Source organism: Adiantum capillus-veneris, chromosome 1 (genome assembly GCF_014529385.1).
Source record: "Adiantum capillus-veneris isolate H3 chromosome 1, ASM1452938v2, whole genome shotgun sequence".
NCBI lineage: Eukaryota > Viridiplantae > Streptophyta > Polypodiopsida > Polypodiales > Pteridaceae > Adiantum > Adiantum capillus-veneris.
Genome location: NC_140931.1, coordinates 168,925,255 through 168,944,666, shown reverse-complemented (window position 1 = coordinate 168,944,666; position 19,412 = coordinate 168,925,255).

The window sequence follows — 19,412 nt, the reverse complement described above, 5'->3', positions numbered from 1 at the left end:
TAAACACGATCTTGAGTTGTTGCTAAGCCATCACAAGCTCACCATAAACTATAGAGATGTAATGCAAAATAGACTTGACTTATTCATTCATGAAATGAGCTTTAAGTAGCTCTACAACCTTGCTCCAGTGCATGTGGGATAATAACTTCTCTTCTCTCCTTGACTTATACTCTAGACAAAGCTCACACCTTACATTTGGTTTGAATCTGGATCATGGAATGGCTTAATCTGTACTTGCTCATGGAATGGCTCAGTCTGTACTTATGGAAATTAGCAACTCATATTGCAGTTAGAACATTTGTAAGTAGGCTGTTGGAATGTTTTTTTTTTTTTTGAGGAACACTTTTTTGTTTCACTCATATTAAGGGGGTGAAAAATGATTCTTCTTCTTATCTTTGTTTCGATTTACATGAGTTGAGCCTAACTTGGTTTTTATTCCTTCTTTATTACTAATCTACTTTGATCATAGTTACAATTCTGGATAAATTGGGGGCTGCTTTGCTGCAAAGGATCTAGGATATTTACTTTATCCTCTCTGAATGACTCTGATCGCCTTGATTTGCCTATCTACTGCTCTAAAAAACTTATGGTTGTGTGCCTTTTGATGATTCTTTAATGGCATTAGCTCTTAGACTTCTATTTTATGCTAGTTTGTTGCTCTTGCATTGCTTAGGCATGAACTTGGAGTTGGTTGGCTATGTTTGGGCACTCATGACACATATGCTTGACCCGCTCCTTACTGGTTATTGGTGGTTTGAAGAAGGTTTTCTCACACTTTTTGATTCTTGTGATTGGGTAATCTCATGACTTTTTTTATTCATCTAAAAAAATTGACTGGCTTGTTGTTTTTGGTAATTAACATGGACTAGATTATCTTTATTTTACATTTAGACTGTGACATTTTGATCTTAAGTCCCCCTAGTTGAATTTCTCAAAGGGTTAAAGAAAACACCTCTTACTTACTGGCTTGGGATGGCTAAAAAAGCTGTAAGTTTAGAATTGGTTATTGCTTTTTGGGTGTAGCCTATTTCTAGTAGTTACTTACACTTGGGGTTGCATTTGGCAAATTTGACATATCGATGGTGCTTGCTCTTGGATTTCTATGTTTATAATTGAATCATAGCTCTGGCAGGACTTACTCATGAGCATTATTCGTGAACTATTACTGCTTGCTGCCAGCAACGCATCTTTACTCTATGACATTTAGCCGTGTTTCATTGACAGTGTGGTGAAATGGGCCGTGCCTTCGATAAAGTCTAAACTCTGTAGAAAAAAGGCTAAAGGCACGCACGTATGAGCAATAGCTCTCTTATGTTTGTGAAGGCTGTATTTTGGGTAAGATGCAGCGTTCTAAGTTTCCAAAGGATGGTTCAGTTCGGGCCACATGCAGAGGTTGCAGCTTGTGCATAATGATGTTTCGGGGCCCATGCAAACTCCGTCCTTTGGCAATTACCTTTACTTTGTGACTTTCATTGATGATTACTCCAGGCATGCATGGGTATTTCCGCTTAAAGCGAAGTCTGAAGTTTTTATGTGCTTCAAACAATTTCTTGCTATGGTTGAAAATGTCTCGAAAGGTACTATGGGCACCCTCCGTTCCGATCGAGGGGGGGAGTATATGTCTCATGAATTTAATGCATTTCTGGCTAGTTGTGGGATAAAACACCAATGTATAGCACCTTATACACCTCAGCAAAATGGTGTTGCTGAGAGGAAAAACAAGTCGCTTACGAAAATGGCACGATGTATGGTCAAAAGTCAAGCTTTGCCGCATTCTTTTTGGCTTGAGGCCATCATGTGTGCCACTTATGTACTAATCAGGTGTCCTATGAAAGATTTGCAGTGATTACTCCATATGAAGCATGGCATGATCGAAAGCCTTCTATTGAGCACATGCATGTTTTTGGCTGTTTGGCATATGCTTTGGTGCCACAAACACAGCGCAGAAAATTGGATGATAAGGCTGTCAAATGTATTTTTGTTGGTTATAGTGCTGAAAGGAAAGGTTACAGGTTGTATTATCCGCAAAAAAAACGTACTGTGGTTTCACGGGATGTAGTGTTTGTGGAAGATTCTACTCGGTCCTTGCTGTCATGTACTAGAGACAGTAATGTAAGCTCACCGGACATTTATGACACTTTGTTGCCTCATTTCAGTGGTGGAAATACGATTGTAATTTCCAATGAGGCAAATGTACAGCCTATGGGGGTTTCTGAAAATGTTACAGATCAGCCTATTACTGATGCAGATGTACATGATGTACTTGATGAGGAAAGGGCTGAAAGTGAGCAGGCTAGAGGTATGCCAAAATGGCTAGTGCACACTTTGCGTGATAGTAAATTGGATGCACCTTTGTCTAGTCGTACTCTTTCAGGCTCTCGCCATGCATCTTATGCATCAGATTGTTATGCTTTGGTTGTGTCTAGCTTACATGATGTTGAGGACCCTCTGTCTTTTGATGAAGCACAGAATTCAGAAAATTGGATGGCTGCCATGCAATCAGAATATGATGCACTTATAGAAAATGACACATGGACTTTATGTGATTTGCCTCCTGGCAAAAAGGCCATTGGTACGAAGTGTGTTTACAAGATGAAACGCAATCCGGATGGTGAGATCGATCTCCATAAGGCTCGACTTGTTGCAAAGGGTTATGCACAACAAAAAGGCATAGACTACTGTGCAGTTTCTATGTGCATTGGCAGCTCATTTTGGTTGGGATGTACATCAATCAGACATTGTCACTGCTTTCTTGAATGGTGACATATTTGAGGAAGTTTATGTAATGCAGCCTCGCGGTTTTGTCATAAAAGGACAAGAGGACAAAGTGTGCAGATGTAAGAAGGCTTTGTATGGGTTAAAGCAATCTCCTTGTGCTTGGTATGAGAAGGCTGACACTCATTTGGTCAAACAAGGCTTTCGTAACAGTCCAGCAGAAAGCACATTGTATGTAAAGCGTGAGGGTGATGTACTTCTCATTGTGGTTCTTTATGTTGATGAGTTGCTGATCATTGGACCAAATGAGAGACATATTGCTGAATTTAAGGCTAATTTGAATGCTACTTTCAAGATGAAAGATTTGGGGCTATTGCGTCATTACTTGGGTATACAATTTAAGCAGTGTGATGGTGGTATTTCCTTGTGTCAGAAAAGTTACATAGAGACATTGCTATGTAAGTTTGGACTTGAGGATTGCAAACCTATTTCCACTCCCATGGAAATCAGTTTGAAGTTGAGTCTACATGATGTTGGCGATCCTGTTGATGTCATTCTTTATCTCGTTCACCGCATCACTCCAGGGGGGATTTGTTACCATAAACATGTGGTAGTGATGTGTGTAAACACACTAGGACCGTCAGGTCATTTTTTCCCTCTTTAGGAGGTTTTTTCCCCCCGAGCATTGTATATATGCCCATCACTCTAGGGCTATCTATCTTTCCATTGCACACTAAGTAATATACTCTCTATTGTGTGCCTTGAGCTTTCTTCATCTTCTCCAAGCTGTGTGCGTTTCTCTGCAACCCTAATTCCAACAGAGAGAGACTTTCAAAAACCTGAGCAAGTATGTTCACAGACACACACTTGATGTAATGGAAATGGCCTATGAACTTTGAGAGTAGCGGAATTAGGAAATTAGATGAAGCACTTTTGTGAGATTACTTTGTGAGCATAGCTGGTGAACTTTATTGACGGTAACATTATAAACATGGTACTTAGTTAACTTGGTGTTAGGAATGGATCGTGCTAGCTATGGTGGATGAAAGAGAAACATAGTGCCAATGCGTGAGTGTGTGTGTAAGCAAGACTATCACTCAAGTGAATTAGGTTCCAAGATAGAATTAGCTTGAACTCATAAACACAATCTTGAGTATTGACTTAGCTTGGACTCATAAACACAATCTTGAGTATTGACTTAGCTTAGCACAAGCTCACCATAGACAAGCATGTAGTGCAAAATAGAGTTGTTGTTTATTCATTCATGAAATGAGCTTTAAGTAGCTCTACAGCCTTGCTCCACAGTATGTGGGATAAATCCACTCTCCTCTCCTTGACTTACACCTTAGGACAAAGCTCACACTTTACAATCCTCCCCTTGAGGTTTGGACTAAGACAAGATACTGAAGATGCATGATCCACACATGCTAACAAAATCCACATAGGATGGTGATATCTACGCAGGAAAATAAAGTCCACAAAGGATGGTGATATCCACACAGGATGGTAAAATCCGCACAAGAAAAATCCACAAAGGATGGTGACGTCCACACAGGATGATAAGATCGACATAGGAAAAAGTCCTCCCCTACAAGTAGAGAGTCTGCATCTTCAAAATGGGTCTTCATAAAAGACAACTTTGCTCTCGTCTTCATCCTTTTTGTCTTCTACTATGTGAGTTGATCCTCTGTCAGGTCTCTTGCCTTCGTTGCTTCTACTCTTTCTTTCAACTGCTTCATGGTCTAACTTTGTATCCTCCCCTCGAACGAGTGCTTCTATCCCCCTTTTTGTTGTGCAATCAGGCTTTATTTCATGCGTCATAATGACATGCAACAATATGCTAAAATATCCTATGAAAAGGTTTATGAAAATATTAATGCTCTCTTCCATCTTGGTCATACTCCGAGAGCCCAAGCATGCGGTGTTTCTCATACACTTTGTCACAAAATCTTCACACATAGAGAGATTTTAGCAATTTGGAGACTCTCCAATGCCAATGTCTATCCATTACAAAAGCACATAATGTCATCCATGTAGACAAATACAATTACATACATTGCAAGAAGTTGTTGTGCTTGGCTGCAAGATTTCAATTTTAATTTCTTCTTAATAAAACTCTCTGAATGTGAAGTACCTCTTCACTCGAGGTGAAGTCACCCTTCACAGCCTTGAGTTCTTCTTTGAACATTGGAATCTACCCTTGGGCTGAAGATCCTGTGTTGCTTCAGGTTTTGAAATAGCCAAATAAAAGCTTTTTGAATTTCTTCGGACAAGAACTGTTGAGATCAAAGCCTTTTGAAGTTCTTCGGAAAAGAATTGTTGAGATCAAAGCCTTTGGTTGCTTTATCTCTTCCACTCGGAGTTCTTTGTGTGAGCTATGGGAATAGCTCATTTTATGATGGTGCTTAAGGCTTATCTGCAGGCAGAAACAGCTTCAACCTTAGCCCTGTGGGACTGGTGCCTGAACGTCTTGAAGGCTTGAGGCAGCAAGCTTGTGGGAGAGGTTGCTTGATTGGGCCTCTTGAGTCACCACGGGAAGGTGGGTGGTTCGGGCAGCGGGTAGGACCGCGGGATGGATTGCTTAGTGAAGCTGAAGAAAAAAAGTGCGTCTTGAGGGCTACCGTGGCTATGGGACTCCTCCCCAGCGGACCCGCCAGCTCGAAAAAACTCTTTTGCATGAGATTTTGGGTCCACCCGTTCTCCCCAAGTTTGGGCAAGGGTATTTGACCCCGAGACCTTAATGCCAACAATAGGTTGCCTAGCCAACAAGCCCACGAGCCTTGCTTGTGGAAAAGCCCCGAAAAGCAAATTGTTAAGCCAAGCTCGGCAGTCCCTTTCCCACACAAACTCACACACACACACCTAAATATAGGCAAAATTGAGCATGAAGTTTAAGAAGTTTTTGAGCTCGGATTGCAGAGCTTGAAGGCTGTATGGGAAGCTTGCGAGGAAAGCTTCAAGATGAGATGATTAAAGCTTGATAAGCACAAAATTGGGAAGATTAATTGAAGAAGCAAACAACTAGAAAATTGACACAAAAATGACTAGAATATGTAAAAATTGGATACTAATCTTCTCCCTAATCAAGCCTATCTAGCCATGGAGGGTAGTGGCCTCTTGGGTGTGCCAAGGACATGCCCACACATAACTAGATTAGTGCTTAATTAATGAGATGCGACTAGTTATGAAAATGTCAATGGGCCGCAACAATGAAATGCTAATCGATCTAATGGAGATGCTAATGATTAACACACACTAATGTATAATGACAATCCTAGCTAGCACACCATGGCTCTGATACCAAATGTTAGGAATGGATCGTGCTAGCTATGGTGGATGAAAGAGAAACATAGTGTCAATGCGCGACTGTGTGTGTAAGCAAGATTATCACTCAAGTTAATTAGGTTCCAAGATAGAATTAGCTTGGACTCATAATACAATCTTAAGTATTGACTTAGCTTAGCACAAGCTCACCATAGACAAGCATGTAGTGCAAAATAGAGTTGTTGTTTATTCATTCATGAAATGAGCTTTAAGTAGCTCTACAACCTTGCTCCACAGTATGTGGGATAAATCCACTCTCCTCTCCTTGACTCACACCTTATTACAAAGCTCACACTATACACTTGGCATGAACAATACTTTTGCAAGAGACAGAGAGAGTTTTAGAGAACGTGACAATAGTTGAGGACCGGATTCATACGGAGCCGGTCCCCCCTCCAATAGGCATTTGTATTATAGTTTCTCCCATCAAGAGAGACTTGGTACAATACAATCTTTGTCTTCCTTGTGACCTACGTGATGCAATGAAGATGGAAAGCTTCATGCATCACAAGCATAACATAAACTTTGCAGAAAGCATTAACTATCCCAAGCCTCAATTCCAAGGCCTCAAACACCTTCGAAGGTGGAGAGAGCTAGTGGGGAATGAGGATAGGGAAGAGGAAGAAGAAACATTCCACAGGAAAAATAAATAGTTCCTCACTTATCATCACTCTTCTTGCTAGGATATATAATAGCATAATAATGAACATGGAGAAGATGGCAAGCTTACACATTGAAGCATGGCTCTTGGTTGGATTTGCATTCCATAGCCAAGAGTGTTGGTGTAGGCTCTCACTTCTCACAAGCTTGGAGAAGGAGGTGGAGTTTCTCAACTTTCACCAAGTGAGAATGAATCCACAAAATGTGTGTGTGTGTGTGGTGTGTGTGTGTGTGTGTGTGTGTGTCCCCCCAGCACCCCCCTTGCTTGCTTGGGGCAAGTTGTAGCTTCTACACATGTTTCAAGCTCATTGGACCCCTCTCCCCCCTAGCCAATCACATGCAACATGCATTCAAGTACATGGGTAGTCTTTGGACGAGTGTCTATCTTACCCCTTAGAGAGAGAGAGAGCTTGAAAATATCTAGATATTTGTTGGATGGAACTATAAGCTCATTGGGCCCCTCTTTAGCCCAACCAATAGCATTCAAGCACACCATGTGGTTAAGCATAGGGAGGGTCTGAGATGTGTCCCATGTGCCCTTTGAGAAAAGGGGTGCCCTTTGGGTGAGTGGAAGGTTAAGTCAAAGATTCCCCTAACTTTAGAACTTTCATGCATAGGAAGCTTCTCAAGCACCTTCCTCATTAAGTTTGTAGGGTCTCTTTTTGACTAAAGCACCTTACCCCCCCATGCATGGGAAGCTTCTCAAGCACCTTCCTCATCAAGTTTGTAGGGTCTCTTTTTTACTCAAGCACCTTACCCCACATGCATGGGAAGCTTCTCAAGTACCTTCATCATTAAGTATGACAAGCACCTCAAGTACCTTAGTCATCAAGCACGACAAGCACCTGAAGCACCTTAGTCATCAAGCACGCACCTTGGTCATCAAGCACGACAAGCACCTCAAGCTTAGGTGGGGTTCCCACCTCAAGCTCAGCCCTAGCTTGCCTAACGTCAAAGGAATTTTAACACTAACCATTGGAGGTATTTAATGAAGCTAACCCTAAGGTATTTTAAGCTCCATTAGATGCAGGTTGCTCTTTGATAGACTAACTCCTTTTGGACCCCTATTGAGATGTAACTATCTCTCCTCTTGGTCCTCTGCTGAGGTAAGTCTAGAAGCACTTATTGCACATTGCTCTTTGATAGACCATCTCCTTTTGGACCCCTATCGAGATGCAACCATCTCTCCTTTTGGTCTCATGTTGAGATAGGTCTAGAAGCACATGTCTCTATTCTAACTCTTGTTCTCGTTTATTCTCCCACATTAAATAATCAATTTAATATGAGAAAATCATTTGTTAAAGTTAGATAATATATTTTATGACATTACCTCTCTCTTGAAATCATAGTCGTCCTCGACTATGAGGTAGAGAAGATAAAGCATAGTCATTAGTCCATGTTTCTTAGCGGGTAGAGGATGCCTTTTTACCCTACTACATCATTCCAAGATGGATGACTAATCCATTTGGTGCTTGGGAGACGTAGCTGCCGCAAGCATGTCTGCTCTTTAGTCCATATCATACTTCCAAAGTAGAGTGACAAGTTCTACTTGGTGTTTGGGAGACGACGTCACCACAAACATGATCCTAAGCATGCATACTATTTAAATTTGTGCACAATAAAAAGAGAACTAGTCTTATAAGACAAAATATTGTTCATTTAAAATGCATTTTCATATGCTTACTCTAGTACAGCATTGTAAGCATTGACAAGGTTCATACTATCCTTAAGCTAGGTTCTTTGCATCCATCTAGCATCTTTAAAAAAATAATTCTTAAACTTAATAAGATATCGTCAGATAATCTTATCGTTTCTTAATACCTTGTCTTCATGTCATAGGATGGACTCAGATTGAAGTACTTCTTCTTGATCTTTGATTTTTGGAGGGTCTGCAACTATTGCTTCTTTTGGTGGCGCTCCTTTGTAAGGCTTATGTAGGTTCTCATGGAAAACATTGTGCATGAATCAATGGTTGGGCAAATTCAATTGATAAGCCATCTCATTGACTGGCTTAATAATTTTAAGGACCATAGTATCTTTTTGCTAGTTTAGCATCATACTCTTGGTGGCCCGTAGAACTCTTGCCTGTAATATGCCTCAGATGAGCGTTGAGAAACTTTAGCAAGACCCAATCATTTTCCTTAAAGGCTAAGGCTCTTCTGTGCTTATTAACAACATCCCTTTTTGCCTTTCCTGTGAGATGGATATAATACCTTTAATATTTGGAAAAGATTCTTGTAGGTCTCGCCTATATTCATCAGCAGCGAAGATCTACCCATGTAATTTAAGTAGTAAGGGACTTTTGGATCTTCCTTATTTAACTTCAAAAGGTGCTTTTTCCATAGTAGTATGTAAAATGTAATTGTACGCATACTCTATAAGAGGTAGGTTTTTCTCTCATTGAGAACGTTGATCTGCTTCCATGACATAGGCTTTTAGTAGATCAAGAATCGTTAGATTAGTTATTTCACTTTGGTCATCCGTTTGTGGATGATAGGCCGAAAGGGAAATTTAATCTACTTCCTAGATTCTTAAAGAGACCCTTCTAAAAATTATTGGTCATTCTAGGATCTTTGTCTGACACTATGGATGTTAGAAGGCCATGATGCTTGAAAATTTGAGATCTGAAGAGGGTTGCCATTTGATTTGCCTTAATAGTTTTTTTGATAGGCATAGAGTGTGTTTTCTTGTTAAGCCTGTCGCTGAAACAATCCAAGTTGCTTCCCTTGATCAAATTTCAACTTTTGGTATACCACGCATTTTGAAACATACTCTTGTATGTTTACTTTTAATGGTAGACCATCAAAAATACATTTCTACTCCTTGAAGAGTAGATTATGGATTCTTTTTTTTCCCCGCATAAGGAGAATATGGGATTCATCCATGACTTTTTTATTGTATGGGTGAGTAACACATAGCCTATTGCTGTTTGGAAGACAACCATTCTTCAAGGTGAATGCTTCTTTTTTCTTCCCTAATGTGAAGGCTGTAATTATATACTTAAAGTCTCAGTCAGTAGCATACTCATCTATCATAAAAGATAGATCATTGTGAGTTTCGATAGATGCCACATTTACCCTTGGTCATTGTGAAAGTGCATCGACCACTTGATTGTGCTTGCCAACAATGTGAGCAATATGAAATTTAAATTGCAAAAGAAAAATTTCCCACCTCATTTGTTTGTCGGAGATCTTGGTTTGCGTCATGAAGTTTTTAAGGCTTTGTGATCCATTCGTAGGATGAATGGAGTCCCCAAGAGACAGTGTTTCCACGTGTTTAGGGCATATAGAATAGCTAGTAGCTCTTTTTCGTATTTGCCCAATACTCACTTATCGGAGTTGAGTCTTTGACTCTCATATGCTATGGAATGCCCTGCTTGAAGCAAAATAGCTCTAAGGCAATCACCACAAGCATCACATTGGACCTCAAATGTCTTTGAGAGATCTAATAGTGTGAGCACACGTTGAGAGATAAGCTTCTCCTTAAGCTTCTCAAAAGCTTCTTGCACTTTTACAGTCCATGAATACTTAACGTTCTTTTTTGTTAAGTTATGTAATAGGCTTGCTATTAGCAAGAATTTTTTTTAATGGAGCATCTATAGTATGCACATTTACCTATGAAGATTCGTACCTCCTATAGATTCCTTAGATTAGGCCATCCTTTTATAGTCTCTAACTCTGCTGGATCCATACGGGTGCCATCTTTAGAGATAATGTGACCTAAATATTGAATCTCTTATAGGAAAAATTCACTTTTCTTTTGATTAATGAAAAGATTATTCTCTCTCACAACTTGAAAGATTACCTCGAGGTGTCGTGTCGCTTGTACTCCTCAAGAGAATTTGAATGGCCTGAAGATTTTTGTCCATCATGAGTTTGAATGTGTCTGGAGAATTTGTCAGGCCAAAACTTGTAACTTATCAAATAGATCTTCTACCCGCAGCACGCGAAATCTATTTTTGATAGTGATCTTATTTAGTGATCCATGTGATATGTGTCGTCTTTCTTTTGCCCTAAAAGTGATGGTGAACAAAATGAAGGGAAGCTAGACCTCACCATCCCTTTTTCCACCAATTCATGCACTTGCCTCATGATCTCCTCTTGTTGAGCTTGTGAAACTCAATAAGGAGGCTTGTTAGGCAGTGAGCTTCCTAGTAGGAGCTCAATTGCATGGTCATCATCCCTCAATTTAGAGGTAGCTTACTAGGGATGCCATCAATGAAAACATCTTGGGATCCATTTAGGAAAGTAGACAACTCTAATGCCTCTTGATTCCCTTTATTGAAAGGATATGGTGTTCCCCGACTCATTAGCATCTATGTACATGCTCTCTCCTCTGTAGGTGAAATAGATTCTCCTTTCAAGGAACTTCATGTTGGAAGCCATGCGGTTAAACCATGGTGCCCCAACGATAACATTCTCATGTTTGAGAGGGGAGATGAAGAAATCCTTTTTGTCCACATAGCTTTGGACATGAAGCCTTAATTTTCCAATTAAGGAAGTAATCGAGACGTCTTGTCCCTTGATAGCTTCATTGGCTTTCAATGCATCTCCCATCTTGTGGGCTTGATAGCTTCATTGGCTTTCAATGCATCTCCCACCAGGGCTAAACAAAATAAAGGCATCATGCTCTTCCATCTTTCCCCAAGCATAGGAAAGGAGAAATCCTTGGCAATGATCATCCTCTCTTGGAGCTTCAACATATAGACTCTAGGAGTCTCATTGTGGGCAATTCTCTCGGGGCAACGACGATAACCATGGCCTTGCTCCCCAGGCTTCAAAAAATTTGTGGTCCTTACAAAAAGCTTCTAGCTCTTTAGGAGAGAGTTTATATTTACCTTTGTAAACTCCCTTCTCCTTGGATCGATTGTTGTTGTTGTTGGAATAGCCTTGGTAATAATTTTTGGCATTGGTTTTCCTCTTGGCATCACTTTTATCTTTATTTTCCATGGGCTTGACATTTCGTCTAGCCCCTTGTTGAAACCTTGGTGTGGTGGATTACTTCGGTGATGTGCGAAGCAACCTTGGTGTGGTGGATTACTTCGGTGATAGAACAAGGCCGTTGAGAGTTGACATACTCGGCCATCTCTTTGGGTAATCCCGCACGGAATTTTTTCTTTTGCACGGCAAAGTCTATCTTTTAAAAGACAGTAGCCTTGAGATGTAAATCCCAAAACTTGTCCACATATTTGTGGATAGACTCATGAGAGAGAAGCCTCAAATTCCGCCATTCGGTGAGAACTTTGTCCTTTGCATTGCTTGCGAGGAATTGCTTCATGATGGAAACTCGTAGAGTTTTCCATGTCTTTGGGACTTCATTGTTGCCACGAAGGCTAGCCCACCATTGACGAGCCGATTTTTGAAAGTGCATAGCTACATGATGTAGCTTGGAGGACTCCGTGAAGCCCTAGTCTCCAAAGGCCACATCAAATTGTTGGATGAAGGCCAATAATTTGTCAATAGAACCAAAGGTGCCATCATAGGTGAGAAAAGAGATACTCTTTTCTCCCTCTTTGAATTTCTTGAGCTTTTGTGGTCTTCATCATGCAGGGTAAGATTTGCGATGTCCTCCCCTCTTGTATTCTCTAGGAGAATAGCCATAGCTTTCATCGATAGAGGAGGAAGGTGAAGAAGGAGAAGAGGATGATCTCTTTCTTGCCCTTTTCTTCCTTTGTTTCCTCTCTTCCCTTTTAAGTGACGAAGAGAAGGACTATGGGTAAACCATTTCCTCTTGGGAGGAGTTGGCAATCGTTTAGTCCGCCTTCTTTGTGGAGCAACATCTTCGGAGGAATATAGGGATTCATTACCTTCTTGATCTTTAGATTTCTCCTCTTGTATGGGAGAGAGTCTTCTTTTGGGGGTCTCATGAAGAGGCCTCCTAAGCTCTCTCTCTCCTCTTGGAGAGGAAAGGAAATCCCATAAGCACGATGTTCATTCTACTCTCTTGGTTATTGTCAGCAATGTTAATTAAACTTACGTGTTTACTTACTGTATGCTTTGGTAATTCAAAACCTTAGTTGCTACTCCTCTTAGCCTTTGAAAATAGGCACTTAAGTATCTACACCCACGGCTTGAATTGGTTAATTATAGAGAGTATTGGAGTGAGTCTAACATAGCGAAGTTGCCAAGGGATAGCTCCTTTTGGACTTCTTATGGCTTAATAACAGTAAAGCCATAGGCAATTCTAAAAAGACTCCATTATTAATACCAAAGCTTTCGAGGTGTACACCATATCCAACATAGTGGGCTCAACAAAACCAATAATAGATCCTAGTCTCACTTACCCTAATATAATTAACCAAATCAACCATTAATAGGCTACTTAAGGACCTCTCTTCTTAAGCAAGAAAAGAGAAACCAAATGCTCTGATACCAATGTAATGGAAATGGCCTATGAACTTTGAGAGTAGCGGAATTAGGAAATTAAATGAAGCACTTTTGTCAGATTACTTTGTGAGCATAGCGGGTGAACTTAATTGATGGTAGCAACATAAACATGGTACTTAGTTAACTTGGCATGAACAATACTTTTGCAAGAGAGAGAGAGAGTTTTAGAGAACATGACAATAGTTGAGGACCCGATTCATACGGAGCCGGTCCCCCCTCCAATAGGCATTTGTATTATAGTTTCTCCCATCAAGAAAGACTTGGTACAATACAATCTTTGTGTTCCTTGTGACCTAGGTGATGCGATGAAAATAGAAAGCTTCATGCATCACACGCATAACATAAACTTTGTAGAAACATTAACTATCCCAAGCCTCAGCCCCAAGGCCTCAAACACCTTCGAAGGTGGAGAGAGCTAGCGGGCAATGAGGATAGGGAAGAGGAAGAAGAAACATTCCATAGGAGAAAGAAATAGTTCCTCACTTATCATCACTCTTCTTGCTAGCATAAATAATAGCATAGTAATGAACATGGAGAAGATGACAAGCTTAAGCATTGAAGCATGGCTCTTTGTTGGATTTGCATTCCATAGCCAAGAGTGTTGGTGTAGGCTCTCACTTCTCACAAGCTTGGAGAAGGAGGTGGAGTTCCTCAACTTTCACCAAGTGAGAATCAATCCACAAAATGTGTGTGTGTGTGTGTGTGTGTGTGTGTGTGTGTGTGTGTGTGATGTATATCCCCCCAGCACCCCCCTTGCTTACTTGGGGCGAGTTGTAGCTTTTACACATGTTTCAAGCTCATTGGACCCCTCTACCCCCTAGTCAATCACATGCAGCATGCATTCAAGTACATGGGTAGTCTTTGGATGAGTGTCTTCCTTACCCTTAGAGAGAGAGAGCTTGAAATATCTAGATATTTGTTGGATGGAACTATAAGCTCATTGGACCCTCTCTTTAGCCCAACCAATAGCATTCAAGCACACCATGTGGTTAACCATAGGGAGGGTCTAACATGTGTCCCATGTGCCCTTTGAGAAAAGGGATGCCCTTTGGGTGAGTGGAAGGTTAAGTCAAAGATTCCCCTAACTTTGAACTTTTATGCATAGGAAGCTTCTCAAGCATCTTCCTCATTAAGTTTGTAGGGTCTCTTTTTGACTCAAGCACCTTACCCCCCCCATGCATGGGAAGCTTCTCAAGCACCTTCCTCATTAAGTTTGTAGGGTCTCTTTTTGACTCAAGCACCTTACCCCCCATGCATGGAAAGCTTCTCAAGCACCTTTCTTATTAAGTATGACAAGCACCTCAAGTACTTAGTCATCAAGCATGACAAGCACCTCAAGCACCTTAGTCATCAAGCACACACCTTAGTCATCAAGCACGACAAGCACCTCAAGCACCTTAGTCATCAAGCACGACAAGCACCTCATGCTTAGGTCGGGTTCCCACCTCAAGCTCAGCCCTAGCTTGCCCAAGGTCAAAGGACTATTAACACTAACCATTGGAGGTCTTTAATGAAGCTAACCCTAAGGCCTTTAAGCTCCATTAGATACACATTGCTCTTTGATAGACTACCTCCTTTTGGACTCCTATTGAGATGTAACCATCTCTCCTCTTGGTCCTCTACTGAGGTAAGTTTAGAAGCACTTATTGCACATTGCATAGACCATCTCCTTTTGGACCTCTATTGAGATGCAACCATCTCTCCTTTTGGTCTCGTGTTGAGACAGGTCTAGAAGCACATGTCTCTATTCTAACTCTTGTTCCCGTTTATTCTCCCACATTAAATGATCAATTTAATATGAGAAAATCATTTGGTAAAGTTAGATATTATATTTTATGACACTTGACATGCCATATGACCAATCTAGTCCCAATCTTCAGCTTATTGATTGGATAGCTTCCAAAGATGTAGGGAGAGAAATGGTACAGCTTCCAAATGTGTATATTGGATATGTCGAGGGACTAGAGAAGTTAAAGGTTTTAAATAGTGTCATCAAGCGACTAAATGTACAAATTTGTGGGTGTACATTAGACACTGAACAATTTATTTGACTCGTGTTGAGATGATCCTTGGCATGGCATGATTAAACTTGGTGGCCAAGCTCAAAGAAGATCTGCAGAGTCGTTCATTAGCTTCAATTGTGAGAGCAAAATATATATTACATGTCAAAAATAGCTCAGAACAAAACTGCTTGGTCTTTATTAGCAGCTATATAAATTTCATTATATATAAAGGAGATCAATATGAACTATAATAAGTAAAGGAAATTTTTTAAATATTAACGTGGCTATGTCAGATGAGTGCCCCATCTCCATGAACCTTGATTCATTAGTATGATTAATCCATTCCAAATTGATTTTTTTATAATATATATGTCATAGTAAAAGAAAACTATAAATTCTCATGCGTAAAATGTAAACTTTGGGGGTTTATGTAACAATAAATCTTGAGAGTTAATAATCATGGAAAATACAAATAAACATATGAGTAATCAAATTGAGATGAGATACTTACCTTGTTGCACCTGGTGGTTGAAAAAATTACCAGCCAATCTCACGAGCTTGAGTCCAAGTATTGAAATGCTTTATGTTGCCTTTGCCAACAATTTTCTAACAAGGACATGGATAGGCATGATTTCAATTCCTCTATTGAAATTCTTCATTTATTAATGTAGTCAAAAATTTGAAGAGCTTCATGGAACCATTTATCTCAAGTTCAATGAAGAGTGCCCCCCTTTTTTGGCTAATTATAGCTCGATAAAGCAAAATAATAATTAAAAAAATTTCTATGTTTTCTAGAACCGAGCTCATCGAGCTGGATGAGTCTGGGTGGATCTACTTTGGGAGACCAATTCCAAAGTCTTCATTCATCTTTGGGATGAATATTCAAAATATGCTTGCAAGAACGGCCACTTTTTTTGGGAGTTGTGTGCTTTAAGCACTTTCCTAGCCAAGATGTGATTAGCGGCAATCCACCGAGAGGGAGACGAACTGAATCGGGATGGGGATGAGTGGGGTTGTCAATTGAGAGCGATAGATGCTTTTTGGTGTGGTCAGGAACTCAATAGAGAGAGAAAAAGAATTAGAAGGCTAGTGAATGGGACGAGGTTCTTAATATTTGTGGCTAATGGCTCTTTTATAATTGAACTCACTTTTTTTGCATGAGAATCAATGATCAGTAGGGGAAAAACCACTACTGTGAAGTCAAGTTGAGGAGGAGGATGTGAATGTAATTGAGAGCACAAAAGCCTTCTGAGGCCAGGACGGTGTCGTGAGCATAGAGAGAGAACGGTGGCGATGGACTAATTTTGGCTTGTACCCACCTATAGGAAGTGTATCAGATGATGGCATACGAATAGAACACAAAGAGCCTTGTAAGGCGTAGGCGACCACATTTAGTGCAGGCACATAGAGCTTTGTGATGCCAACAACTAGCAAAAGTCAGAGGTTGAATGGTGAGTTGGTTTCACCTAGAGTCGCACATAGTTTCCTACCGACCCTTCTCAGCCGCTTGTTCTTGAATCTTGATGCATCAGGAATTTGGCAACCCTCAAGTGATCTGTTCTACGAGATTCACAACTTCTGATGTGGTGTACTACCCTTGCGGACTGTGGCAGATGCTCATGTAATCAACCTTAGGAATCATTAATTATTTTTGGCCTACTTTATGGCCTCCCTTTCACGGTAAAAACAGTAGAAAGGCTTTCCAATAATAACGAATAACATGCATATTGTGATTTGAGGAGTTGGGGAGCATAGTACCCGCTTGTAGAGGCCTTTTATTATGGCGATCAAGAAAGGGAAACTCTTCACAAGCCTTGGGCGATTCAATTTGGCATGATTTGCAGTACTTTTGGGTGATGGTGACAACATGGAGTTGTGCTTGCACAGGATTGCATGGGGCTAGGCCTACTCCACTCGAGGAAATGAAGGAGATGTGCCTCCTCATCCAGGCGTGCTGTTACTTGGAACAAATTGCTTGCACTACATTGGTTAGCCTAGCAGATAATGCGTTTCATTTGCAAGTCGATTCCAAGTCGACTTTTGTGTATAGGGGCTCGTTCCCACGGCCAACCTCTTTTTCCTCAATTCAGTTTTCTCCTTCAAGTGATTACCCCTCCACTTGGAGGTCTTGAGTTGAAACTCGTTGCTGAACGGATGTGAGGAACAATGGTGCGCTTCACAGAACAGGCTTGGGATATTCTAGCAGGTCTTTATGCAAGCCGCAATGAGGCTAAAATTGCTTTGCTGCGTAAAGAGCTGGAATCGAAGATTATGCATGAGGAGGATGATATGGACACTTTTCTTGCTGGTGTCAAGGATATTAATGAACAACTTATTTCTGCATGTGAAGTCATTTCAGCCAGTTCCCTTGTGCAGACTGTTCTTGATGCCTTACCAGACTTTTGCTAGTACTTGGAGACTTATGACCCAAGGAAATCCAGAAGTTGTCAAGTTTGATGCATTATGCACATTTCTAATGCAAGAGTCACTTTCCAAAAAAAAAAAAGGACTAGACAGCGTGCAGTTGAACAAGCTTTTATTGCTTCTCAAAGAAATGGTGGTAACAGTAATGCAGCCACTTCTTATGGTTCTGATGCGAGTGGAAAAACTTCTGTTCCTAATGCTTCTGCTGGCAGTAATTCGCCTGGAAATTCTGGTGATAAGGGAAAAAAGAAAATGCGTTGCCATTATTGTAAAGCTAATGATCACTTGATCAAGTCATGTCCTAAGTTGAAGGCCAAAGAGGCGAAGAAGAAAGAGGGTGGTTCCACTGCAAATGCTGGTTCCACTACAAATGCAGCCATTGTTGAGTCTTCTATGAAAGGAGACTGTGTTGTTGATGTTGATGCAAAATGGGATTTTAGTGTAGAGTGAACTTACAATCCTGCTGTCCATGATGCATGCTTGTCAGTTGCTGCAGATTCACATGTGTGGTATTTTGACAGTGGTGCTACAAAGCACATTACCTCACATCATGAATTGTTCACCTCTCTCGAGTTTGTCCCTCATGGGAATTCAGTCACTTGTGCCAACAATGCCTCTCATCCGATTCAGGGAGTTGGAAAGATTGTGCTTACTGCTGCAAATGGTAGTTCCTTCACACTTGTTGATGCACTTTATGTACCTGGGATCAAGAAGAAATTTCTTGTCTGTATCTGCACTTGCTAGACTTAGACTTGTAGTCAAATTTGTGGATGCCAGATGTACAGTTCATGATCTCAGTTTTGGTGATGAAATTGTTGCATCTGGCCTTTTGTACCGTGCGTTGTATAAGCTCACTTTGTATGACGAGTGTGGACAAAATTTTGCAAATGCTATTGCAGATTCAAGGGCTATTTCAGATGCAAAACTTCAGCATGCACGTTTTGGTCATCTGAATTTTGCCAATTTGCTGCGTTTGCAAAAATCTGATATGGTTGCTTCTTTGCCACCTCTTGAAGCACCTGTCAAACATGTTTGTGAAGGCTGTATTTTGGGTAAGATCCAATGTTCTAAGTTTCCAAAGGATGGTTCAATTCGGGCCACATGCAGGTTGCAACTTGTGCATAGTGATGTTTGTGGGCCCATGCAAACTCCGTCCTTGGGCAATTACCTTTGCTTCATGACTTTCATTGATGATTACTCCAGGCATGCATGGGTATTTCCACTTAAACCAAAGTCCGAAGTTTTTATGTGCTTCAAACAATTTCTAGCTATGGCTAAAAATGTCTCAAAATGCACTATGGGCACCCTCTGTTCCGATCGAGGGGGGAGTATATGTCACATGAGTTTAATGCATTTCTCGCTAGTCGTGGGATAAGACACCAATGTACAATGCCTTATACACCTCAGCAAAATGGTGTTGCTGAGAGGAAAAACAGGTCACTTACAAAAATGGCACGATGTATGGTCAAAAGTCAAGCTTTGCCGCATTCTTTTTGGCTTGAGGCCATCATGTCTGCCACTTATGTACTAAACAGGTGTCCTACAAAAGCTTTGCAGTCTATTACTCCATATAAAGCATGGCATGATAGAAAGCCTTCTATTGAGCACATGCGTGTTTTTGGCTGTTTGGCATATGCTTTGGTGCCACAAACACAGCGCAGAAAATTGGATGATAAGGATGTCAAATGTATTTTTGTTGATTATAGTGTTGAAAGCAAAGGTTAGAGGTTGTATCACCCGCAAACAAAGCGTATTTTGGTTTCACGGGATGTAGTGTTTGTGGAAGGTTATATTTAGCCCTTGCTGTCATGTACTAGAGACAATAATGTAAGCTGACATGACATTTATGACACTTTGTTGCCTCTTTTCGGTGGTGGAAATATGAATGTTAGTTCCAATG